Below are 26,430 nucleotides of genomic sequence, written 5' to 3' on the forward strand. Positions count from 1 at the left end.
AAATGGAGTATCATCTATAAGAACACTGAATCACTATTTGTACACCTGAAACTAATATAATATTGTAAATCAACTATACTTCAATTAAAAAGAAAGAAAGAAAAGAAAAGCAGAGGGCTTCCCTGGTGGCGCAGTGGTTAAGAATCCACCTGCCAATGCAGGGGACACGGGTTCAAGCCCTGGTCCGGGAAGATCCCATATGCCGTGGAGCAACTAAGCCCGTGTGCCACAACTACTGAGCTTGCGCTCTAGAGCCCATGAGCCACAACTACTGAGCCCGTGTGCCTGGAGCCCGTGCCTGCACACTGCAACAAAGAGTAGTACCCGCTCGCCACAACTAGAGGAAGCCCACGCGCAGCAACGAAGACCCAACACAGCCAAGAATAAATAAATAAAATAAATAAATTTAAAATGGATTTCTATTTTAAAAAAAAAAAAAAGAAAAGCAGAAAGGTCTGTTGTTCAGTAATCAAGAATAGGAATACTGCAACCCTCTTTGCCCCATCAGGTGTTCAGGTTACAATCAGAAAATACTAGCCTACGGTTTTGCATTTAAATTATATACTCAATTATACTATTTTAAAAATAAAGCTATGCTCTCCTCCTTCCCCTCAAATTCTTCCTATAAATAGAAAATATAAAACCTTTTACTCCTAAAGACCATTTGGGGGGTTTGTTATAGTATAGTCTTATGCCCCGATGATGGTCATGTGGACATGAAAGTATATTTGCTGAAATTAGTTGCCTGATTTGACAGGCAAAACTTGACAAATGCAAACATGCAAACATGATTGCAAACGCATAATGCAAAACATCTTATACAAATGGCCCCAATCAAGGCAAAGTCCTGTTAAATTAAATAAATAAAACAGATTTTGGAAAAGGCTAAGAAGTAAAACATCTGAAGAGGCTAACTGCCCTGGGTTCACCATGAATATTAGTCTTATTTAACCTGTAAAAGATTACCACAAGGAAATATATCAAAAGGCCTGCTCTGTGTTCCATCATTTTTTCCACCCAGCCATTTTGCAATTTTCACTTCTCACTTCCAGGCTCTGTGCCTATTTTTAGACATTCAATAACACCTAGTATAAGCCACTGCATGTTAGGCATGAATTAATGAACAGTAATATCTAGGTTGCTGGCAACATATTGTGGCAGGGAGTCAGGCGAGATGGGTGGTAGAGAGAAGGAGTGTTTCATGCAGAAGACTACACCAGGGGGCTGAGTAAAGGAACAATCTCTTTACGTGCTCTTCAGATACCAGTCAGGAGAAGAAAGCTCCTCCTGCCTAGGGGGCTTCGAACAATCCACCCACAATCAGCACCTGGAGAGGCAGCCACCTCGGCAGAATGACAATGGACGCCCTTGAGAGCGCACAGAGGGAACTCAATCAGGCCAGGAGGCCACGGTGAGCACGGCTGTTCCCGTGGGTTGGCAGAGGCAACAGTCAGAAATAAGAGGTAAAAAGTGGACATCTCAGACAAAACCAAATAAGACAAAAGCAATGGAGGGCATGCAGAAGAGAATCCAGTCTGGACAAGCACAGAGAATTCCCTTAGACACATGAATTTACAGTAGTCATAGCTTCTTTCAAGAGGAACCTGAGGTGAACATAAAAATTCACTAAAATCCCTTACACAATAGTGTATATAAATATGACTGTAAACTACTATGTATTTGGGTTTTTTTTAGAATGTGAGTCCAGTCATTCTCCATATTTTGCCTTCTTTGGAGTCCCAAGTTAAAATGAATGAATGAATGAATCCTATAGTTCTTACCATATATACGTATCTGGATTAGGTGGTTTTTTTCGGCAGTACGCGGGCCTCTTGCTGTTGTGGCCTCTCCCGCTGCGGAGCACAGGCTCCGGACACGCAGGCTCAGCGGTCATGGCTCACGGGCCCAGCCGCTCCGCGGCATGTGGGATCCTCCCGGACCGGGGCATGAACCCGTGTCCCCTGCATCAGCAGGTGGACTCACAACCACTGCGCCACCAGGGAAGCTCCATAGATTGACTTTTAATCCTGCCTTTGGTTACTTAAAATATCCCAATATCCTCCCAATAAACCCTCCCTTTTTCCTAGACAAGTTCAGTTTGGATTTCAGTTGCCAGCAACCAAGGGGATCCTGAGTAGTAAAACAATGTGATATTGTTTGACTATAGTAAACAATACTAAACTAAACTATAGTATACTATGATTGTCTTACTCCTCAAAGGATGAACAGGAAAATGTATAATAGCTAAAGGACTAGGTGGTGATTCCCAGTCACACACCTTTCTTCTCACTAACCTTGATAAGTGGTTTGCCAAGCTTAATCTCAAGAATTAGGCTGATATCAAAGTGATAAAAAACCTTCACATTGTTATACCACACTAATGAAAGGGCAATCGCTGTAGGAGATAGCAGGAAACAGTAAGGATTTTCAGAGGTCTTCTTTCTTTCGTTCTTTTTATATTATTATATTTTTAAAAATCCTTTGCTTCTGAACCCTTTGCTCCACAGGCAGTGCAGCTGGGAAGCCATGGGTGGTCCCCTCCTCACTCCCCAGGATGGCCAGAGATGACTCACCTCTTGGTCAGTGCCCCTAACTAAGCAGGGTCCGAGGCTGGGAGAAATCAAAGGAGTTACTTTTACAAAACAAAGGTTTTTCTGCGTGCTGTGCAGAGACAATCCAGGACTGGCTGGCTGGAGCTGGAGCATCTGAAACAACTGTAGCAGGAGGGCAACAGCGTGGAAAACCCCTCTGCTGGGCCCCTTCCTGCCTCCTACCACCAAGCCCACCTTCAGAGGAGAACAGAGACACTAGTGCCCATCTGGTCCAGAACAGCATTTGCACCCTTTGAATCTTCCCTCGGGGACAGATTTGGGAAGCAGAAAGGTTTTGCTTGTTTGCCTGGTGGTTGCCGTTGTTGTTTTTCAGAACCCTTAAGACAACACAGCACCACAGTGACAATACTCACCGTGTCAGTGACTGGGCGGTGACATGGACAGAGCACCACCCAAGGTGAGCAACGACAAACGAAGACTCGATCTGCTCAGCAACCCCCAGACCGGCTCCTAACACAGAGACAACCCCACGGTGAATGGGTCTGTGGGATGAGCGCCCCGAAGCAGGGCGGGCACCGCCCTATCCCCTGCTGATGCCCAAGCAGCAAACTATTATTTTTAAAAAGAAAATCTGAAATCTTCACCACCTCCCCAGTCCAATCACACCTTCCCCACCTCCCCCTCACGATCTACACAATGGTCCCTCCCTCACTGTGGGGGGGGAGGAAGTGTAAAGCACTGCAGTTCAGTGATTGTTCCCGGTTCTTTCTCCTTTCTGGTGGGCATTAGCGGCAGTCTGAAGACTGGCCTGAGGTCAGCCAAATGAAATTCAGAGGGTTAGACTTTTAGCTAGTGTGCGTGTGTGTGTGTGTGTGTGTGTGTGGTCCTTAACAAACACACATTAAGAATCATGGAAAGGGACTTCCCTGGTGGCGCAGTGGTTAAGAATCCGCCTGCCAATGCAGGGCACACGGGTTCGAGCCCTGGTCTGGGAAGATCCTACATGCCGCGGAGCAACTAGACCCGTGCGCCACAACTACTGAAGCCCGCATGCCTAGAGCCTTGTGCTCTGCAATGAGAGAAGCCACTGCAATGAGAAGCGTGCGCACCACAATGAAGAGTAGCCCCCGCTCACTGCAGCTAGTGAAAGCCCGCGTGCAGCAACGAAGATCCAACGTAGCCAAAAAAAAAAGAAAGAAAAAAAGAATCATGGAAAGAAATGCCCAGAAAGAACCCCTTCACAAGGCCCGCTCTTCCGCCCCTTGGCAGAAAGCATCATGCCCAAACAGAGAGCAACCCAAACGCGGCCGCGTTTAAGGTTACACAAGCTAGGCTAATATTTCAGCATGTCATTGAGTTAGTAGAGTGAGTACTATGACTTTTTTTTAATCACTAAAAATATTTTTGCTGAGTATGAAAATTAGTGAAGGTGTTTTACTACTTGAGTTGTAGTCAGACCTACTGTTTATTACTTTTCACCATTTTTAAGCCCTTAATCAAAGATTTCACAGCTTTTCGGCAGAATGCTGTGAGATATTTCACAAATGGGCTTCTGGATATGTTAACTGTGACTTTTAAAAGCTGGAATTTATAGTCAGCTGTATATTGTTCTCTTTAAAGCAGTCTCCTGAGGAGACAACAGTAATGCTGAAAAGAGCATGTGCTTTAGAATGAACCAGACCTGGGTTTGAATTCTCGCTTTAAGACGTGCTGTCTTATCTGATAATTAACCTCTCAGCCTGTGCTTTCATGCATAAAACAAGGTTACTAACACCCACCTTTCAGGGTTGTTGAGAGATTAAAATAAGACAGTTGATGTGAGGTACTGATGTAACTTTGGAAATACATAAAGGCTGAATAAATAGTTACTCTAAAGCTTGCCTGTAGAGCTGGCAATGCTTTTAAAAATATCTCAGTGGTTACGACCTTGGTTTTCCGGATTTTTGAAATTGCCAAAATTTATTTAAATTTCTACTCAAGTCCAAGTCAATCCCCATGGGAACAGTGAACAAGCTGGGGCAATACCGGTTTTGGTCAGACACAAAGTTGGCCTCCTAAGGAATGAGACTGCTTTGGTTGTACTACTTGCAAATTGGTACTGAAGAAATTGCCAAAGAGAATTTCTAGAAGTGGGGCCATGGCCTTCCGTGGTGATTGTTAGCTTCTACTTCAAGCCTACACAGCTTCATCTGCCACTGTCCCTCTATCCCACCTAGAGTCTCAGATGCACAGTCACAGTCTCAACCAAGGCCACTTGGCTTACCACCCATCTGGAGGTCTAACATTTCTGGTGTCACATTTACAAGGGCTGAACTCCTGAACTGGCCCTGCAATCACTCTGCTGACAGCCAGGTCAGGTACCCAAGAATGATAAATGTTACCTTCTTAAGAAGCTGCTCTTACCTTCCTTCCAATATTGACCCCGTTTCAACTAGACTCTTCCCAACTCCAAGTCCTGAGAAGTTAACTTGCTGAGCCCTCTCTGCTCTCCCTGATCTCCCTCATGCATGCCAATTTTCCTCCCATTTGAAATAGGTCCTGCTATATAGAAGGGAGAATCCCTGCATGGAAAGTTAGTCAAGTTCTTTTTTGTAAGCAATAGAATCAAACTCTGGCTGGTTTCAATAGAGAAGTGTTTCTTAAAGGATATTGAGACTTGACAGGGGGTCAGAGAAGGCTGGACAACCAGGCTCAAGAAATGGGAAAGAATAAGACATTGGCCAAGACCAGAGCCAAAATCATGCCAGAGTCCTTCTGGTGAGGACACTGCTGCCACCACCACTGAATTCTGGACCTCATGACTTGAATCACTACCTCAGCACTGAATATCAGATGCTGATTTGCTCAAAGCGGCTGCCCCTATATCCCCCAGAAGGAGTCTCCACTGTGCCTGCTTCTTCGTGTACATGGCTTCAGCCTGAAAGTCTGAAGGGGGCTGATCTGACTGGTTAATCCCAGGTTACGTGCTGATGGCTTAGCTTTGAGGGAGCCTGAGAAGGTATCTGGCATTTTCCGTTTTTACCACAGGATATCTCCACTATAGGTGTGTGGTAACAAATTCTCCACGATAATTAAATATCCATGATAAGTAATGACCCATGTGGTGTCTGCTTTGAGGAGGACATCCCTTCTAAGGCAGGAAGCTTTGGCACACTGGGATTGTTAAACTTTGAAACACCGTCCTGGAAAGCCTTAAAAGAGGTTATACCTTTAGTCTCAGAAATTTCACTCCTAAGCCTCTATAATGAGCATATAATGTGAAACAGACGAAGATTTCTTCAAAAATCAGAAATAGGGGCTTCCCTGGTGGCGCAGTGGTTGAGAGTCCGCCTGCCGATGCAGGGGACACGGGTTCATGCCCCGGTCCGGGAGGATCCCACATGCCGCAGAGTGGCTGGGCCCGTGAGCCATGGCCGCTGAGCCTGTGCGTCCGGAGCCTGTGCTCCGCAACGGGAGAGGCCACAACAGTGAGAGGCCCGTGTACCGCCAAAAAAAAAAAAAAAAAAAAAAATCAGAAATAGATAAATATAATACCAGGAAGGTAGTCATGCTCACAATTGGTGGAAGATATAAAAGTGTTTGCTATTTTTTCATTTCTACTTTCTGTGTTTTTCAAATTATTATTACAAATGGGATGTACTGACTATATTTCTTACATATATTTAAGAGTAATCTTTAAAATATGTTTCATTTCCTTGTGGTCATTTGGTACAACAGTGTATCGATTAAGTTAGCTTATTCTAGATTTTGAAAGACTAAGAGCCACACAGTCAAATGCAGTTATAACTGCAGCCACACAGTTATAAAAGTCACCTTATGAACAATTGTGGGTATTTCAGTATGGGCTGGGTATTAGATGATATTAGGGGATTATTTGGGAAGATGTATGCTAAAGTCACATGTCTACAACTTAATTTTAAAAGATGAGCAAAAATTATGTAAAGGAAATATGGCAAAATATAAGGAGAGATGCATGTGAAATATTAAAAAGATTGAGAATAATCAGAGAGAAAAAGGAAAAGGATGACAAAAAGGATATAAATATTAACCAGAAGAAACACAGTATAGCTGTATTAGTATCAAAGTAGTGTCTGAAGCAGAAAGCATCCCTAGAGACAAAGAGGGACACTTCATTCTGAGACATTCACAAGACAGAACAATTCTAAATTTTGTATGCACCTAATAACTTTGCCTCCAAATATATATATATATATCAAAAACTGAAGAAAGAAATGCATTTATACATTTAGTGAGAGATTTTAACACTTTTTTTTAAAAATTTATTTTTGGCTGTGTTGGATCTTTGTTGCTGAGCACGAGTGGGGGCCACTCTTCATTGCAATGTGCAGGCTTCTCATTGTGGTGGCTTCTCTTGTTGTGGAGCATGGGCTCTAGGTGTGCAGGCTTCAGTAGTTGTGGCACGTGGGCTCAGTAGTTGTGGCACGCGGGCTCTACAGCACAGGCTCTGTAGTTGTGGCGCACGGGGTTAGTTGCTCTGTGGCATGTGGGCTCTTCCTAGACCAGGGTTTGAACCCGTGTCCCCTGCATTGGCAGGCGGATTCTTAACCACTGTGCCACCAGGGAAGTCCCTTTAACACACATTTTAACCCTTGGGATATAATAGGGTAAGCAAACAGTCAAGCAAAAAAAAAGCAAATCAGCAAATACACATGATTCAAACAAGATTAACACACGGTGTAACTGATATACAAGGAACATTCCTACCAATAACTACAGAAAACATTTCCTTCTTCAAGTGCACTTGGAGCACTTACAAAACTGACAAATGCTGGACAGCAAAGCAAGTCTCAGCTGCTTTTACAAGACTGAAATCTCACAGAATCTGTTCCCTGGACATGGCAGAATTATGCTAAAACATTAATATGAATAGAAATGTAGATACCACTAGCAACAAGTTAACTAAAAAGTTCACAAGGGGCTTCCCTGGTGGCGCAGTGGTTGAGAGTCCGCCTGCCGATGCAGGGGACGCGGGTTCGTGCCCCGGTCCAGGAGGATCCCACGTGCCGTGGAGCGGCTGGACCCATGAGCCATGGCCACTGAGCCTGCACGTCCGGAGACTGTGCTCCGCAACGGGAGAGGCAGCAGCAGTGAGAGGCCTGCGTACCGCAAAAAAAAAAGAGAAGAAATATAACTCTAAATATCTTGTGATACAAAAAAGAAACTAGAAAATACCTTAAACTGAATAATAAAGAATAAGTCATCTCCTCTAAGATGTTTTATGCTACACTAGCTTGCTAAACCAAAGATAGTCAGTTTTTGTTTAAAATAGTAATATTTTTCTTATCCAAAAAAGAGCTATACATGACCAGGTAAAAAATATCAAGGTCAACACTAAGAAACACCAGTTCTAACTGCTTCAGAAAACAAGGGCCAATCTTTGGATGAGGCTTTAATTTGCCCAGTGCTACACAATGTTAGGAAGGAAATTAGTCCAGCTGAAAGGTTCGAATGCATTTTTAATATGCACCTGATGGCGTTAATTCAGATTCATTAAACAGTATTTCTCTCTGTTACAGCAAAGAGCAAGAAATAACTAAAGCCTTCTGGCTGAGTGACAACGCACGACAGTACAGGAAATGTCACCCAATGCAGAGAAAATACGACAGATGAGGAGCTATAAGTGTGAAATAGACTCAAAGAGTTTTAAACTAAGCATTTCAGTAACCGACACCATAAGGAAAGAGTCCCTTGGTCAGGAATTTAGAAAAGAGACATTTGGTGTCTGTTCCAGGCTGCACATTTTCAGCAAAAGAAGTCTGTTCTACAATCAGAACTCCTAATTTGAGCTCCCCCACTGATTACGCTGTGTCCTTGGGCGAAGCATTAAGCACAGCTGATCTTCGCGAAAGAGGGCATATATCAAACATAACAATGAATGTGGATGTGCTTTGTAAACTGTAAAGGGCTGCATAAATGTTAATGATTACTGTGTCATAGCACTGTCTCAGCTGAACTTTTATTGATGTCACTGCATGAGCACAAACATTCTTGGAAGGTTTTTGAAGTAACCACTTAGAAACTGAATATTCTGTACTATACCACTTCCTGTCCCTTTTCAAATTCTCTCTCCCTTCTTTGCAAATTACTGATGTAATAACAGTAACAGTGGTGGTGAACTGAGCATATAATAATGCGGCAGACTCTGTGCTATGTACTTTACACATGTTATTATTAATCTCCAACACTTACAATAACCCTTCAAGGTAGAGATTTTCCAAATTTCTCAGATAAGGACACCTGGCACACAGAATTGGTGGCATTTAAGCCTGGGGTGGGGGTGAGAAGGGTGGCCTGGGGATGAGGGGTGGTATAAAAAAGTCTCCCTTTTAAAAAAAATACCAGGGAGTGGAGTGGAGGGACAAGCATGCATATTTCAAGAAGGTTCCTGGAGTGATTCTGTCTTCTCTGGTCTTTTGTGGAGAGCTAAACTACTAGGCTAATTAATCTGGTCAAGGTGCTAGAGAGAATAGAATCTGTACTCAAATCCAGGCCTCTGCTAGCAAACTCATGCTTTTTCCACTATATTCAATGTATTATATAAATTTAAATTTATTTCTATTTCTTCATCATTAGTAATAGATGATCTTTGTAGAAAACTTCAAATATATATAACTTTGTAGCACAACTTCACCTATAAAATATTTTTGCCAAGAACTTTTAACATGAATCTAATCAAACATCTAGACTTCCAGATTACAACAAATACACAGAATACAGAAATAAGTTACGTGACACCATAAGGAAACAATCAGACAAATCTAGAATTTTGTATGTTCTGTAAGACAATGAGCCTGCACTTTTCAAAAAGTGAATGTCATTACAAAGAAAAAGTGGGGGAACAGTTCTATATTAAAAGAGACAGAGGAATAAAAACCAAATTAACATGTGAACCTTGATTGGTGAATCAGGATTTGATGAAGAGGGCAATAAAAGACATTCTTGGGATAATTAAAGAAATCTGGATATGGAATAGACATTATATAACTCTATAGGATTGGTGCTAATTTGGGGGTGGGTCACCTAAGTTAGGTGTGATAATGGTATTATGGTTACTTGTGAGAGTGTACTGATTCTTGGAGATGTACGTTCAGTTACTTAGAGGCAAAGCATGGTGTCTGCACTTTAAAATGGTTCAGAAAAACGTGTGTGTGTGTGTGTGTGTGTGTATACACATATATATATACATATGGGTGTGTATATATATACATATGGGTGTATATACACACACACACACACACACACAGAATAAAAGTTGTTAACAGTTGGTAAATCTAGGAGATATAGATGTTCAAGTTACTGTTCCTTCTGGTTCTCTATATGCTTGACATTTTTTAGGGGAAAAGGAAAAGAAATAGATAAAAAGACTATTAGCTTTATGAATGCTGGACTGAAACATTCTTGCTCACTCTTGCCTGGCTCATGGAAGGTGCTATAAATAATTGCTGAAAGAAGAAACAAGTCAGGGAAGGAAGGAAAGAAGGGAAGGAGATGGGGAGGGAAGAAAAGAGGGAGAGAGGTGGGGAAGAAAGAAGGCCATCCCTCCTGCCATCACCCGGGCACCCCCAGCATGAATGGGATGGTATATATCTTCCAGGAATTTTTTCACCACAAGGATAAATCCACTTTTTAAAAGTGCTGCATTTGTAGAATCATCAGGTTTTAGAACCAAAAGCACCCTGGAGACCGTCCACATCCTAATACAGCTGAAGAAACTGAAGCCCAAAAGCAAAGTGGATAAGGTCACCTGGCAGGTCAGTGACTGAGGGGGGAGTAGCTGTCCCATAACCAAGGCTCCTCCCTTCACACTAAGCTGTCTCACTCCCATCTTGGGCAAAATTCTAAACCTACCTATTACATTTAAATGTAACCCCGACAAAGAGCCATACTTAGTTACTCACAGGCTTTCATTTTACTGAAAGTGAAATTTTGCCCAGAACAGCAGTTTTGAGAACTTGTCAAACTTGTGGAAGTACAACTCCTTAAAGGACCAAAAAGTAAAAGTAAATACTGATGTCACGCACTGTGCTAGGAGCTTCCATTATTGTGTCTAGTTCTCCCAAGAGCCCCGTGAAGTAGGCATTATATTCTACAGACAAAGTCTACTGCCTGTGACCTGCCTCTTATGGCTAAAAGGTAACTTCAAGGTAGAAAAAGGAAGAGAAAGGAAAGAAAGAATAACAAACAACTGGATACATCCATGAACACTGTGAGCATTTAAAACTGTTTCTTGATGAAACAGAATAATTATGCATATAGTCTTAGGATGATGAAATTAATAAAAAGAGAGGAAAACCCACATGTTCAATAATAAACTGGCTTAGTAAAGTGACAAATCCAGTGACAAATTAGTTGATAGAAAGAAAAAAGAACACTAATTAGAATATAAGTATCCACAAGTTAAAATTTTTTAAAAGGTAAGCATATATATGCACTATAATTTATTAGATAAAAGATACTAATGCTAATGCAATTCATTTTAGGCTCAGTAATAACATGTGTTTCATTCATTACGCTTAGTATTTCCTTAAAAAAAATAAAACCAAAAACTTCCCTGTTGCAAAATCAGCAAAAGGGGAATAATGACAATAAAAAGTGAAAGGAATGAATGGTAAAGTCTACAATTTAAGAAAATAATCCACAAAAGTTGAAGTAATGCTTGCTTCAAAAACAATTTAGCATTTACCAGTAGTGAATTATACTTGAACAGAACTACATTTGATCTTAGATTTTTAAATGAGCAATATTTTAAATCTAGTTTGCAAGGACTTTCCTGGCCTCTCTGTCTTCTTTTAATCATATCAGGATGTTAGAAACAATCAGAAGTGTTAACATTCAACTTATATTTTAATACTATTTTTTCCTCTTAAAACCTTAGAGAAATATTATTTCTACCAAGAAAAATAAACTAGACAATTGAAGATAAAGCTCTGTTTCATTTGAAAAACGAAAGAGATGCAGGAATTTTGAACTGGCTTGTGAGAGCATTCAGAAAATTACTCCAGTTTTAAGTTTTGCAGAGATAAAGGTTAAAAATTTAAAAAGTAAAGTACTTAGGCAAGAGTTTGCCAGCTGTTAAATATTATACTGTAATAGAACTACAGGTTTGAGTAGAACTCTACATTGACTAAAACAGTCCTCTTTAAAATGATTTATGATGTCTATGTAGTGATTTATACTAGATCTTACTATTTTTCTTTTAAGCATATACATTTTAACTGAAGAAATGAAAAACTTTATCATAGTAAAAGATGATTTCTTAAGAATGGAAAAGGAAATAGTCTTCGATATTCTATCAATTAGCAAAAATCTTCCAGGAGTTTTAAGAATATACTTGAAAAAATTATCTGATGTATTTATTAGAAATCATACCTCCTTATGGATGAAAGTATCATTTTAACATGCCAATCAGTGACTAAAGTGTTTGATGACCTGATTTTTCTACCTAAATATTCACTTACATGCTCAATTTATAGAGCTCTAGAATCAGGACGGGTATTTGTCTTCAGAGCATGAAAGGCTGTGTATCAACCAGGGACATCTTTAGTTAGAGACGGCCTATTGTGTACATGATACGACATTAGGATAACCTTCGCCACTAGCACCTGATTTTCCACCATTAGATGAAGCAACTTTATGTAAGGAAGAAAGTTTGGACCAAGCATCAGAAGACCTGGGTTTTAGGCTTAACTCTGCCAGTAACAATCACGGCAATACTGGTTATCCCCGGATGGCCTCAGTCTGCTTATCTGCAAGAATCTGCAAGGTTAGGTGGCTGGACTACGTCAGTGATTGTTGAACTTGTTTTAAAATCCACAGATCCCTTCCTTCAAACAGAGACTTGCACAGTGCCTGTCACATCAAACAGATAATAAGGAAGCGACTCTGGCTGAAGAGGATTGGGAGGTAGAGAGTGGATCTGTCCACAGCATTTCCAGACCCCCCAGGAAAGTTCTATAAAGCATCTTGGTGGCCCCCCGAAGCACAGTGTTAAAACCATTAGTTTAGCTTTACTTTAACACAAAAGTCATTAATAGACCGCCCTCTGCTAAATAAGGATAATAAACAAATTTTGCTTGGTCTGCCCAGTGTTTATTTATTTATTTTAATTTAAATATCATTAGGTGGGCTTGCACCCTCCAGTTTAGCCCAGTCTGTACCACTCTGTTGCTGACGTCACTGGGCTTTTTGCACACACATTCACGCTAACTCTTAGGGGGCTGAGCGGGGCTGAGTCTGTGACCCTGTGATCTAAAGTCTCTTTCACCAGTAACACTCTGTGATTAATACTGTTGTTTAATTGAGCATTGCTTTCTAACTGGTTTCCTTTTTTAAAATGCAAGCATTTCTAAGAAGGGTAATGCAATGATTCCTAAACAATTTTAAGGTGAATGAATTTATCAGAATTTCCTCTCTAACTAGAGATACTGAAAATCACAGTTACAGTAGGGACTCATGGGACAGGTTACTGAAAGGTAAGAGAAAAAGGGAGGGGCAGGTACAAAAGATAAATTTCATTTTCTTACCAAAATTCACCTGGGGGCTCACTGGAGAAATGGTTAATTCCAGGGAGGGGGCAGAGGGAATAAAAGATGAGCCAGTTGCTACAGAAACTAAGGTAGTGCTTCAAAGCATCATGGAAACATGTCAAAAAGACAAATAGATTGAAGGGGCTGTCATTGGCCAAATTTGAGAAAATTTAAGCATCAAAATTAAAAAGGGCAGAAATAGATTATAACCCACTGAATAACCTAAGAATCCATGAGTTCAGACTTAAATAAGCAAAAAAAGTAAATGCAGAGAAGGAAAGCTCTTCCTTACAGCAAAATGCCAACTAATAAATCTAGAAGGAATGATGGAGTTAGAACATCATCAATCAGTGCAAAGTAGTCAGAAAAAATTTTATAAACAGGATATTGACACAGTCTCAAAATATTTCCCCACAAAACACTTGTAATTTACAAAGAGAAAAGCTGTAACTTTACAGTGGAGTAAGCACCTGAATCAAGTGATCAAAGTTAACATCACAAATGGACACTGGGTACCCCCGATATGGTACACTGACAAGGACAGGACCTCACCTCAATGGTATTTCCACCAAAAATACATAACCCAAGTCTAAACATGAGGACATCCTAGTCAAACCCAGAATGAAGAGTCTTCTCCCCACCCCCCACAAAAAGAAAGACAAAGCAAAAAAAAATGGAGTATTGATCTTCCCTCTTTAAAAAATGTCAAGTTAAGACAAAGGCTCAGAAACTTTTCCAGATTAAAGGAAACAAAGCAGATATTACAACTCAGTACAATGCACAATCCTGGATTACATCCTGGTCTGGGGAAAAAATCAGCTTACAACTAATTATTGGGACATCATTGGGACAATTGAGAAAATCTGAATTTAAATTTGGACTGTGGTTTATATCATTAAAATACCTGATTTTGATAAAACCATGGTTATTAAAAAGAATGTTATTCTTAGGAAAATACCAAAATATTTCAGGGTAAACGGGTACATCGTCTTCAACTTACTCTCAAATGGGTCAGGAAAGAAAGAGAGTGTGCAATATAGACAGATTCATAGAAAGAGAGGTAGTAAATGGGGCAAGATATAAATATGAATCTCAGTAAAGGGGATTTCTTGTACAATTCTTGAAACTTTTATAGATATTTGAAATTATGTCAAAATAAAAAGTTGCCAAAATGCTAAAAGGAAAAGTTTTCAGGGACTGACTTGACCATCTACAATCCCCTAAACCCCGACTTGAGTGACTGATCAGGACCAAGTAGGAAGTACAGGATTTAAAATGTATCACTTAATAAACAAAATGGTATTTGACAGATGAGGTAAAGCTGATGCTAACAGAAATACTGGTGACACAGGAAATACTTAAGGTGAAAACTTCTCTGAAAATAAAAGTTCTGTACTAACTTTTTAGACCCAAGTTTCCTTGACATGAAAGGGAATAAACTGTTCCTGAAATATCATACTGGAATGGGTAGGAACAAACCCAATATGTTTCCTTTTGGCCTTCTAATTTAAAGTTAATGCTTTAATAATTTCGTTGAGTCTCCAGTTGGTTGCTCTCAGGCTAAGATGGACCACCACCAATATGTAATTAAAGGAGAATAACAGATAGAATATGGATCACACTGCTGACTTACAAATGCAAACGCTGTAGCAGAAGATTAAGCTCCCAGGAGGCTGGAGGTGTGCGTCTCTGCTTATTGCCATCATAATTCATTAATGGTCAAAGTAACGCTGAGATCAATATTCCTGCAGTCATGGGAATGAGAAAAAATGATTAGCACCAAAATAAGATACAAAGACAGTCTCAAAATCTTTCTGCTTACATAATTAAGAAACCAGTCATTGTCATGAATTTTAAAACTGAGATTTTCTTAGCTGTTCCATGTTCAAGAGGTTGCACAGCTTAAAGGATCTTGAAAAGAAATGCTGTTCCCCTAGATAATATCATCCACCAAAAGAGAGAGACAGTGAGGTCATTTTGGTTTTTTTCCTTCATTTTAGTGGTACAGAAATGCAAGGAAGGATGCTGGGATATGGTAAACACCACAGAAGGCAATGCAGCATGTGATGGTTTCACAAGAAGTTCAATCCTGAAATATGCTTGAAGAAGACATACAAGTGAGCCTTTAGTAAGATCTGGGTCTAAACCACTGGTTCCAATGCATATTCCTGGGCCCCAGTAGAGGGGGTCATATTCACTGGGACTGTGTTTGGAACCAGGGATTCTGCACTTTTATACAAGTATTGCAGGGACCAGTCACTGAGAAATATTAAGAGCGGCAACCGTTACCGTTTTTATGAATCTAATTACTATAATACTTACTGTGTTAGAGTAGTAAATACACCTTACAATAAGTTAAACAGTATACACGAAATGATACAGAGAAGCTTATGATGATCCATCCCCAACCCTAATTCCACCTCTTGTGAACAGTTTTAAAGATTTTTGCTTTTAGCTCTTCTGGTTGCAAACACCCCCCTGACTTTCCCTAATTTAAAAAAGTAAATACCCCTCTTTTACAATATACTCATGTTGTAGATAAATTAGAATAATGAATATTTGAAGATATTTGAAGAATATTTGGCCTACTGGGTAAGTACCAATTTCATGTGAAATTTGAAATAGTTTAACTCTTGCCAAGAGTAATCAAGAATTGCATAATTTAAAGCTAGTAGGCAGTGCGTATGGCAACTGAGTTTACGTGTGTGGCTATGTGGCATGCCACTCTAGTCAGCAATCAGAAGTACAGTGGAGCTTGTAATTACACACTCTTTGATAATGGAAATTTGGATATGCCGAGTTTGCTGACTGGCTCCTGTCCTCCTGGAGCCAGTTCACATTGGTCATTTCATGAACTCTGCACTAAGTGGGTCCCACACATTACACAACTGAATTTTTTGGACCTCAGTTATGAAGTGACAGCAGAGTTCTACTTGCATCTGCCATCATTTAACAGGAGTTTGTTAACCATGCTGTGATTTAAATGCACAGGAACGTCTAGAAGTGATTTAAGTGACTTTTGTATTATTTTAAGTTTTAGAGTTATAACATTAAAATAGTTTTTCTCCTATAACAAGGTCATCTAAGCTTTCATCCAGTGGAGGCAAAACCCTAACTGTGAGAATATATTCTTGGGGAACAGAAATTAGATACCATAAAATACCATAAAGAGGCCACGTGGCCATATACCATGCTATTAATTTTGGAGACAGTACTCTGTGAAATATTAGAGATAATTCTGAGAAAAACTTAAAAAGCATTAAAGCAGATAGGGCTTTAAGTTTGCAAGTATAATCTTCTAACTGGGCATGGATAACGGAATGGGAAAAAATGCCAGGCTGCAAGATCATCAGCACTATAATGTTTCCTTAAGCTATAGAGACGGTTGATACCTGTGCTCTGAGATTGCGCCCATGACCTTCAATGTATGCCTATGAAAAATCACTCATGAATTATACATTCTTTGAATATATGATTCCTCTTTTCAATTTTTTGGTTATGGGTGGCCTCCAGTTACAAAAGATAAGCATTTAACTCATTTATGTTATCTTCTTCTTCCTCCCAACTCCTCCCAGTTTGGGGTAGTTATATCATTATTTTAAAGTTTTGTTGTGGTTACCCTTGTAACTTTAAATATTATGTTATGCCTCAATTTCTCATTCTGAAAACCTGAGTGTCTTGACTTCTCATTATAGAAGTTGAAGGTGTCAGTGATACTATTCTTCTCTTCATATTTCCTTCATTTTGCACTTCCCACCTTCGGTCAGCTATACTTTCATATTATGAAGATTAATGTTTGCCTCTTTTTTCTGCAACATAGCTGAGATCTTCCTTACTCTGTCCATTGACTGCAAGAGTTTAAAGCCAAAGGACTTACACTATTAAGACTACAACAACATTGTGCACTGCCAAGCTAAGGAGCGTGCTAGGATTGCCATTTCCTTTTCTATGAGGGCACTGTCGTAACTCCTCACCTACTCAAAGGATAATGTTTTAACACCATGTACTAGTTTTTCTCTAACAGTCTATATATTATTGAAAATCATACATATTCTTCTTCAAAATTGGACCATAACATTCTCAGTTAGCTTTTTGTTTTTTCTGGAATTCTTAATTGCCTGTCTTTTTTATTGTCTAAATATAGACTTTATCATAACACTCAAGTCTTTTCTGTTTTTTGTTTGTTTCTATTTTTTGTTCCCTCAATCACACCATGAACTGCAGGGAGTTCTCCTCTGCCCAAGAGTCCTTACCTTTGGAGCTCTTCATTCTCCTGCTCTAAACTGGAAGACTTTGTATTATACTCTACTTCTGTTTCCAATATTAGGACCCTCACCTTCTTCTTTCTTGGATAATACCCTCATTCTGCTGGAATACATAGTCAAGTAACTTCTTAAGAAAGGAGTCTGGGAAGTAAACTTTCCAAGTGCTGGTTTATGTGAAATGCCTATATTCTACTCTTTGAATGATAGGTTGGCTGAATATAGAAATTATTTTTAAATTCAATTTCCCCCAGAATTGAAAGGACCACTCTATTATCTTCTAGCAGCCAGAGATGCTAATGAGAACTTGGCTGCTCAATTTTCATTTCTCTGTAGGTGGCCTAATTTTTCCCTCTGGAAACTTTTAGAAATTTTATTTATTCTTAGAGTTCTAAATTTTTACAATGCTGTATCCAAGTGGCTTATTTTCCCCATCTACTGTACTTGGCCCTCAGTGGGCTCTTTTTTTTTTTTTTTTCCAGTATGTGGGTCTCTCACTGTTGTGGCCTCTCCCATTGCGGAGCACAGGCTCCGGACGTGCAGGCTCAGCGGCCATGGCTCACGGGACTAGCCACTCTGCGGCATGTGGGATCTTCCCAAACCGGGGCACGAACCCGTGTTCCCTGCATCGGCAGGCAGACTCTCAACCACTGCGCCACCAGGGAAGCCCTCAGTGGGCTCTTTTAATGTAAACATGTATGTCCTTTCCTGGGAAATTTGCTTATATAATTTCTCTAGTAATTTCCCTTTTGCCATTTTCTCTGTTCTCCTTTCCTGGATCCCATATTATTTAGCTGCTGGATTTCTTAGATTGGTTTTTATATCTCCTTTTTTCTCTCATACGTCCCCTCTGTAGTAGAGAATGTTATTTGTATCTCAGCATCTTCTTTACCACTGTCATCTTCTTTGTCCACATCAACTGATTAAAATAACAATAACTATTACTAATAAACCTGGAGCAGAATGCTTGTTTTTATCACTCTGAGTGCCTCATCCAGAGTCGTGCCCACCCAATTGTTGATCTAGGTAGCATCCTCTTGGAGAGTTGATGCTGAAAACGTCAGGGGATGGAATAAAAAAAGAAAAGAAAACGAAAAAACCTTACTGAAGTCCAACTGTAGGTACTGCTTTCTCCTCTTCCATCAGGCTCATCATCCTCTCTTGGTAAAATTCAATTGGTCTGGCATAATTTGTACTTCACAAAATCATGTTGATTACTACCCAGTACCTTGTGCTCTTTTAGATGGTTGCAAATTGATTGTTTGATGATTTGTTCTTGTATCTTCCCAGGTATCCAAGATAAGTTGAATAGTCTATAATTACTACAGTTGTGCTTTTCTCTGTTAAAAAAAAAAAAAACAACCAAAGACACTCCATCTGCAGATTCTACTTGTCAGGACCTTCTCCTGTCCAACCTTCCTTTTCTAAAATAAAGGCTGGTGGTCCTGCAATTACAGTTGCCAATTCCTCAAGTGCCGTTGGATGTGAGTAATCAGGCCCTGCTGATTTGAATGTACTGAGCTTTCTGAAGTGCTCTTCAATCACTTCTTTCCCCTTGTTTGCCTTTGTATCTCCAATAAGATAGCACTTAATCTGGTTTAGTTTCCTTATCATTGCTGATTAAAAGGAAAAAAAAAACGGCTAAAAACACAGTGAAAGCCTTTGCTATTAGTTATTTTTTAATAGATTTTGTTTAGTAGTAATTGTTAATAGTTTTGTTAATAGTTTAATGGTTGTATTTGCATCCTGTAAATTCCTTCTGGTATTTTTCCTTCCTTCCACCCCTCCCTCCCTGCTTCCTTCTTTCCCTCCCTCCCTTGCTGTTTCCTCCTTCCTTCCTATCTCCCTCTCCTGCCCCCAACTCTCTCTTTTTCTTAAATTTTTTATAGAGGGTGAGGTGAGAAGGGAGGAAAAATGAAAGAGGCAAAGAGCTCCATATAACTTTATGACAGAGATATTTATTAATCACCAAATATCCATGTGCTCCCCCAAATTTTCCAGCCTCTTTATAGTTGGGGCAAGAGGCATATGACTAGTTCTGGCCAATAGGTACTTAAGAGCCATGAGTTCCCCTTGTCCTCTTTCCTCCTGCCCAGGTGAGCTGGAAGCCACATGTTCCAGATGGTGCACCAACAAAATGCAAGTGGCCCGAGTCATCACTTTGGTAACCAAGACCCCTGAGTCATCATTGGAAAGCAACAGTCCTAGAGAGCCAGAAGACGCCCAGAGGCCCATGTGTTAAGCTGCTAAGATTTAGGGGTTTATTTTTGCAGCACCGTCTACCTTATCTTCACTAATACAGTACCAATTTCTGGACCAGTCAGATTAGGTTTTGCCAAGGGAACAAATTAACCCTGAAATCTAAGTGGCTTAACATAACAAAGGCTTAATCCTTACTTGTGGTATGTGGTAGCTAGTCTCCAAAGCGGGCTCCCATGACTCTTACCTCCTGGTAGTCACACCCTTGTCTAGTCACCTCCCAGTCTGTCTCTGCGCTGATCCCATGACTCACTTTAACCAAGAAAATGGAGCAGAAGCCTTAGGAAATCTTGACAGCCTCTGCATTTGAAGTTACTCATGACACAAGAAGTCTGACCATCCCACTGCCAAAGAGAGGCCACACGCAGATGGCTGGAGAATGAGACTCCACGTGGAGGAGCACTTAGGTGCCAGACCTCAGCAAAGAGGCCATCCTCAGTCAAGCTTTCCAAGGTCTCCAGCCCCAGCCACCATTTTGACTACAACCACATGAGACCCTAAGTGAGAAAAGCAGAAGAAATGCCCAGTGGAGCCTAACCAACACACAGAAATGGGAGATAAAACAATAAAGTGTTCTCTTAAGCCATTCTGTATGGGATGGCTTGCTGGGCATCAGTCGCTCACCGAAGCATGGTACACATCCAGTGTTGGTGTAAGGGGGTTGAGCTCCACACAGACGTTCATGGAACCATGTTGATACAGGTCCTCCCATCTTGTATCTGCACCACTGGTAACATGTGACCTCCTTTATTGGAGTGGTGCAGTGGCAAGGGAAGAGAGGGCTGCTGGTTGCATACCAACTTTTAAATGCTTCCATCTCTGTTCCCAGTCCACTGGTCAGTGAGAAATGTGGGGGAGTAGATGGAGAGTCAATGGGCATTAAATGTCTCTGCTGCAGATCTTGCCACCTAAAATTTGTCTTTTTTTCCCCCTAGTTTTTTAAAAATTTATTTATTTATTTTATTTTTGACTGTGTTGGGTCTTCATTGCTACGCGTAGGCTTTCTCTAGTTGTGGCGAGTGGGGGCTACTCTTCGTTGTGATGCATGGGCTTCTCATAGCAGTGGCTTCTCTTGTTGAGGAGCATGGGCTCTAGGCACACGGGCTTCAGTAGTTGGGGCACGCGGGCTCTAAAGCGCAGGCTCAGTAGTTGTGGCGCACAGGCTCTAGAGCACAGGCTCAGTAGTTGTGGCGCACAGGCTTAGTTGCTCCACAGCATGTGGGATCTTCTTGGACCTGGGCTCGAACCCGTGTCCCCTGCATTGGCAGGTGGATACTTAACCACTGCGCCACCAGGGAAGCCCCTCCCCCTAGTATTTTTAAAAATTAATTTTTATTGGAGTATAGTTGATTTACAATGTTGTGTTAGTTTCTGCTGTACAGCAAAGTGAATCAGTTATACACAGACATATATCCACTTTTTAGATTCTTTTCCCATATATGTCATTACAGACTATTGAGTAGAGTTCCCTGTGCTATACAGTAAGTTCTTATTATCCCCGTAGTATTATAACAAGGTTTATCCAGGAGTCATCCAACTGGCTTTCCCATAATTGTAACCAGTGGTGTGCAGGACTGGCTCATACAGCTCAGAAGAGCCCACTGAACGTGTCTCCTCCCAATTCTGCATTCAGTGATGCCATGTTGGTAGCATGAAATCAGCTATGGTGGAAATATTTACATCACAGAAATCGGGAAATGCTGTAAGTCAAGACCCTCCTACTCCCAGCCTTGGTTAAGCTGGTTGTTAAATATTTACCAGACCACTAGTTGTACAAAATCCAAAATATACCTATTATTCAGGCTAGCCCTATATTCATGCATATTCACTTATTATAGGTAGAATTTTGAAAACTTGCCATCAATGGTGTTACCTTTCTATTCCACATATCAAACAACAGGCTGAACCCATAAATTGAAGAATTGTGTACACACCTGAGTAAACTTTATTAATAATAAAAAAGATGACAATTTGAAGTTTTCTATATGTAATCAGGATGTGCATATTTTTATAGTTAACTTCATTCTAGGACAGTACTGGAAATGCTGTTATAAAGTAAGTATAGAACATACCTATTTTCAGCTAGCATCAACAAGGATTTTATCATTCCAGTAATTACTGCATCTAATAACACTATCTTAGGTACTGATCTATTCTGGAAACTTCAGTATCTTTTAGAGTTTATAAAAGACTAAAATCTTTTCTTTGAAGCCTTGCTGAAAGAGTTAATTCAGCTCCCCGTTCCAGCTCACCAACTCTTCCTTTCCTAGCCTTCACCCTCTACACACACAAAGAAAGGCCATCAATAAGGTTCAAGCTTCTATTATGGGATATGAAGCAGTAACATTTGAAACAGCACCTTGGAGGCCCGAAGGAGTTAACACATCTTCCAGCAGTGCCTACTTTACAGCTCTCGAGTATTTTGGACCCTGAAAACCTGATTATTTATTAAAAGTATGAGCAGAGTCCAGTTGGAGAAAAAGGCTCATTCACCGAGCAAGAAAGGATATACGTGCAAATGACATTTGAAAATAAGATGCCGAGAAACTTTCTGCTACAAACAACAAGGGATTTTTACTTAATCCACATCTAATTATATGGCAAAATTAAGGATAAGATGGTTCCAGAATCAGGGAGACAAGTCAACTTTAAAATACTGTTTCCTGGGCAGAACCCAGTGAGACCACCTATGGATAAATTCGATGTTCACTAATTCAGAAGAAAAAGAAAGAATTCTCACTGTATGCAGAAACCAGCATATTTTCCATCACAACACTGATAATCTTATGGGAACTCTGATACCTTTTTGAGCTTTGGGGATTATTCTATATGTTAATCAAGGTTCTTTTACAAGTATGACTGATTCTATTTTCTAAAGATGTCCGCATTAATGTACATCGCATGTTCTTCTCACAACGTGATGGTAACATTCCTTCATTGAGAGGCAGTGGCCCTTTGAGGCTGGGTGGATCTCTGTAACTTCCTCCACAAATAGGATGAAGTGGAAATAACACCGCGTGACTTTGGACGCTAGGTCATAAAAGGTGATATGGCTTCCACCTGGCCCTCTCTCCCTGAGAACTGTACCTTTGGAGCCCTGAGCCTCCAGGGGAAAATCCATCTACCTTGAAGCCACCATGATAAAGAAACCATAGATGGACAGAGAGGTTTCCACATAGCTCCAGCTCTTCCAATCCCCAGCTGCTTGAGTCTTCCCAGGCCAGGCATACATAAGGGTTTAGACAATTTCAGCTCCTGGCCTTCAAACTACCCCAGCTGAAACCAAGTTGTAGTGGAAACAAGCTGTCCATGCTAAGCCTTGCTCAGAGTGCAGATTTTTAAGCAAAATAAGTGTTCTTATTTTAAGCCACTCAATTTTGGGGTGGTTTTTGTTACACAGCCATTGTAGCCGGAACAGCAAGTAACAGAAGCCCCTCAAGTTAGCATTATCAAAACAGTAGAGGTTATAGTATAAAGGTTCAAGAGTAGCCAATGGTGCCCCAGAAGAAGAGGCGCAGCTGGGTCTCACAATGGTTTGAATAGGAACTAAATTAGAAAACCAGCAGAGGCCAATCAGCTACTTTGCTCCAGTGCTGTCTCTTTTTCTCCTCCTGTCCTCTTCTCCAGTCTCTTACTTCCAGGCCCTCATCTGCCTCCCTGCACATCTGCTTCCTTCTCCCTGCAGTCAGGTGTTCTGTGCTTCTGCTGCCTATGGGGCAGTACCACAGCTCTTGAGTTGTATGTCCTTGGTTTAAGAGACCAGCCCACGCTAACTAGCATCCTTTCATTGCAGTGATAAATTCCTGGGAGAGAGGATCTAATTGGCTGGCCTTGAGTCCGGTGTCTGCTTCCAGCCCCCTCAGTCAACAAGGGGAAGGACCACATGTTACCAACATGGCTGCTACTCCCAACCCCCAACCTCCTGGGAGAATTCTTAGAAGGGGGGCTCAGAGGCTTCTACGCATAACAGTAGACCTTATATAATTCTTGAGTTTTAGAAGGCATTTTGGATGTTTTTAGCTGTACATAAAACTCTACCATGGACTCCCCTTTAATTTGCTTGTCGTTTGTTTACAGACCTGCTTAGGTAGGTGGATACAGCCTCCTCCCCACTCCCATCCCATCCTCACGATCTGAAAGGGTGCTTCTGGATCTCTACAACAAAGAAGTGGATCAGGCTGATGTGACCTCAAGGAGGCTGAACTCAATAATGAACCTTTTTTATTTCATTTTTATTTTTTGAGGCCCAATTTGTAATGTGAACTTGACTCCTTACTTTACTACCTTTTAGCAGTTAGGGCCTCTGAGCAACTGGGCCGATTAGAGATCACAGAGGCAGTCAGGGAAACTGAGGACTCTTGGTGAACATTGATAATTTCCCCCCTATTAAACATCTCCCTTTGCCAACTAACCCATGGTATTATAGATAAGGATAGAGGTTGCCCCTGAGGGAAGGAGAGACTGCTTGGAACAGGGCCTGGCCCACAGGAAACAGTGTTACTATTATTATTACTACTATTATTATTAGTGCTCTTAGACTATTTCAAAATAAAAGGAAAAAGCATGTCTACTTCTGCCTTTTACTATTCCATTCACTCCAGCAGAACCCACTGCAATTAAGCGTACATTGGTTGAATGCCTCTATGTGCCCGATCCAGGCAGAGCAAACACTGAAGGTATATTTCTGGCTGTTCCAAGTCCCCCACTGCAGAGACCTACACCCGTGGGAGGAGTTCTAGGCTGGCCACATCCCTGAAAGGTTCTGTGATTCATTTCTTCCCTGGGTCACTGCTGTTCAAAGTTTTATACATTTCTGTCCTGAGCCAGTGCGAACCGAGGGAACTCCTCTGGCTGGGTTTCCTTAAGTGGAACCTGGCCAGGGGGAGGTGAAGCAGGATGGATTTGCTCTGTGTTTGTGTTTTGCTGCAGTGGTTGTGTTATGTTTTGTTTCACCCCGGCACCAGTCGACTTTACCTAAACAGAAACACCCTGTGTAGTCTTTTGTAACACCAGTATTATTTTAAGGAAACACAAGGAGGTGGGACAAAAGAAAATGGCCATTAATCAGAACTCCAGTCCCGTGCAGCGCTCTCTCCAACAAGGTGCCTTTAGAACCATCCACGTTGAACAGTTGTCTAGAGGTCATTTGTAACCAAGGCGCTCAGCAGTGGACAGGACCAAAAATGATTAGTTACCTCCTTCAGGACTCACGGTCACTGTCATCTCCAGTAACTCCTGTTCTGCAGCTCACTTCTGGCACTGCATCAACAGATGAGCCAGGAACCCACTGAAATGAAATTGGTGAAAAACGTAAGGGAAACATTGCTTCTAATTAGGCAAGTCTAATGCTCTAATGATTGTCAAAACCAAAAATGAAAACAAAACAAAAAAACCAAGACCCTGAAGCAGTGTTTTTTCATTTATTTCTTCCCTCCCTTCCTGAATAAGCAGTTTCCTGAGACCACCTTGATATATGTTCCTCTTCCCCTTCAGATACAGAACTGGGTGCTTTTTGCAGCTTGGTTTCTCTCCTGTCCTTACCCAGGCGGGTGCACAGCTAGGGAAGGGGGCAATGAGAGCTGGGGGAAGGAGGGCTGCAACTCGGCAATGAGCAGTGGATTCTCCATCCCCCTTCCCGCTGCACTGCAGCCGTGGCATGTCGGGGGTGAAGAATCTTATCCACCTGGTTACTCCCAGGCAGGGTCATCAAGTGCTTTAAGGGCATGGATTCCAAGCCAAAATGCTTGGGTTTCAATCTTGGCTTAGCCACTTACCTTGTAGTTTGACCCCTCTGTTGCCTCAGCTTTCCCATCTATAAAATGGGGATAATAATACTAATTACTTCTTAGACTTGTGGTGAGATTAAATGAGTTAGTACCTGTAAAACACTCGAAACAGAGCCTAGCACGTATTAACCACCCAGTAAATGTTAGCTATTACTATTATCACCTTGGAATATCTCCAAATCATAATTATGACACAACATCATTATATTATATTGTCTCCAAGCTGCATACCATGAAAACAGCCATATGCAAACATCAGCTAGTCCTTTTGCTATTTTAGTTACTAGAAACTTTGTTATGTGATCCAACGGGAAACACCTTGGACTGACTGAAGTCAGTAAAGACTAATGTGAAGTTCCAGGATTCTATTTTTCCAGTAATCCTACTTCTAGGAATACTTTCCATGGGAATTTTTAGATACACAAGGACAAAGTACAAACAAGCTCACTGCAGCATTATTTATATGGTGGAAAACTGGACACAGGCTACATGTGGAACAATCTGAGAACGATTAGGTTAGGGACAGCAAATACTACAAGTACTACATAGCCATTAAGAGGAGTGCTTTTGATGAATTTTTATGATGAGGAAATGCTCATGAAATAAATGTTAAGCAGAAAAGCAGGCTTCAAAACTGTGTGCACCAATTTGTATGGAAACACAAAAGACCCTGAATAGCCAAAGCAATCTTGAGAAAGAAAAACGAACCTGGAGAAATCAGGCTCCCTGACTTCAGACAACACTACAAAGCTACAGTAATCAAGACAGTATGGTACTGGCACAAAAACAGAAATATAGATCAACGGAACAGGAGAGAAAGCCCAGAGATGAACCCACGCACATATGGTCACCTTATCTTTGATAAAGGAGGCAAGAATATACAATGGAGAAAAGACAGCCTCTTCAATAAGTGGTGCTGGGAAAACTGGATAGCTACATGTAAAAGAATGAAATTAGAACACTCCCTAACACCATACACAAAAATAAACTCAAAATGGATTAAAGACCTAAATGTAAGGCCAGA

The 26,430-nt window shown here is 40.9% G+C and overlaps 1 long non-coding RNA gene across 3 annotated transcripts in view; it reads right to left on the bottom strand.

Annotated features, from left to right (window-relative positions):
- The window catches only part of LOC113620008 (uncharacterized), a 105,280-nt gene that overhangs the window by 52,093 nt on the left and 26,757 nt on the right, over nucleotides 1–26,430 (bottom strand). For 2 of the 3 annotated variants that reach the window (XR_003432616.1, XR_003432614.1), the window contains exons 2-3: nucleotides 24,816–24,907; nucleotides 14,733–14,844 (exon numbers count right to left, since the gene is read on the bottom strand). This is a non-coding gene — a long non-coding RNA (uncharacterized LOC113620008). Of the gene's footprint in view, nucleotides 1–7,621; nucleotides 7,670–14,732; nucleotides 14,845–24,815; nucleotides 24,908–26,430 lie in introns of those variants that run through there. The other variant, XR_003432615.1, reaches the window with a different exon arrangement.

The sequence above is a fragment of the Aethalodelphis obliquidens genome, unplaced genomic scaffold (assembly GCF_003676395.1).
Source record: "Aethalodelphis obliquidens isolate GAN/ISIS:26980383/991018 unplaced genomic scaffold, ASM367639v1 scaffold7, whole genome shotgun sequence".
Taxonomy (NCBI): Eukaryota; Metazoa; Chordata; class Mammalia; order Artiodactyla; family Delphinidae; genus Aethalodelphis; species Aethalodelphis obliquidens.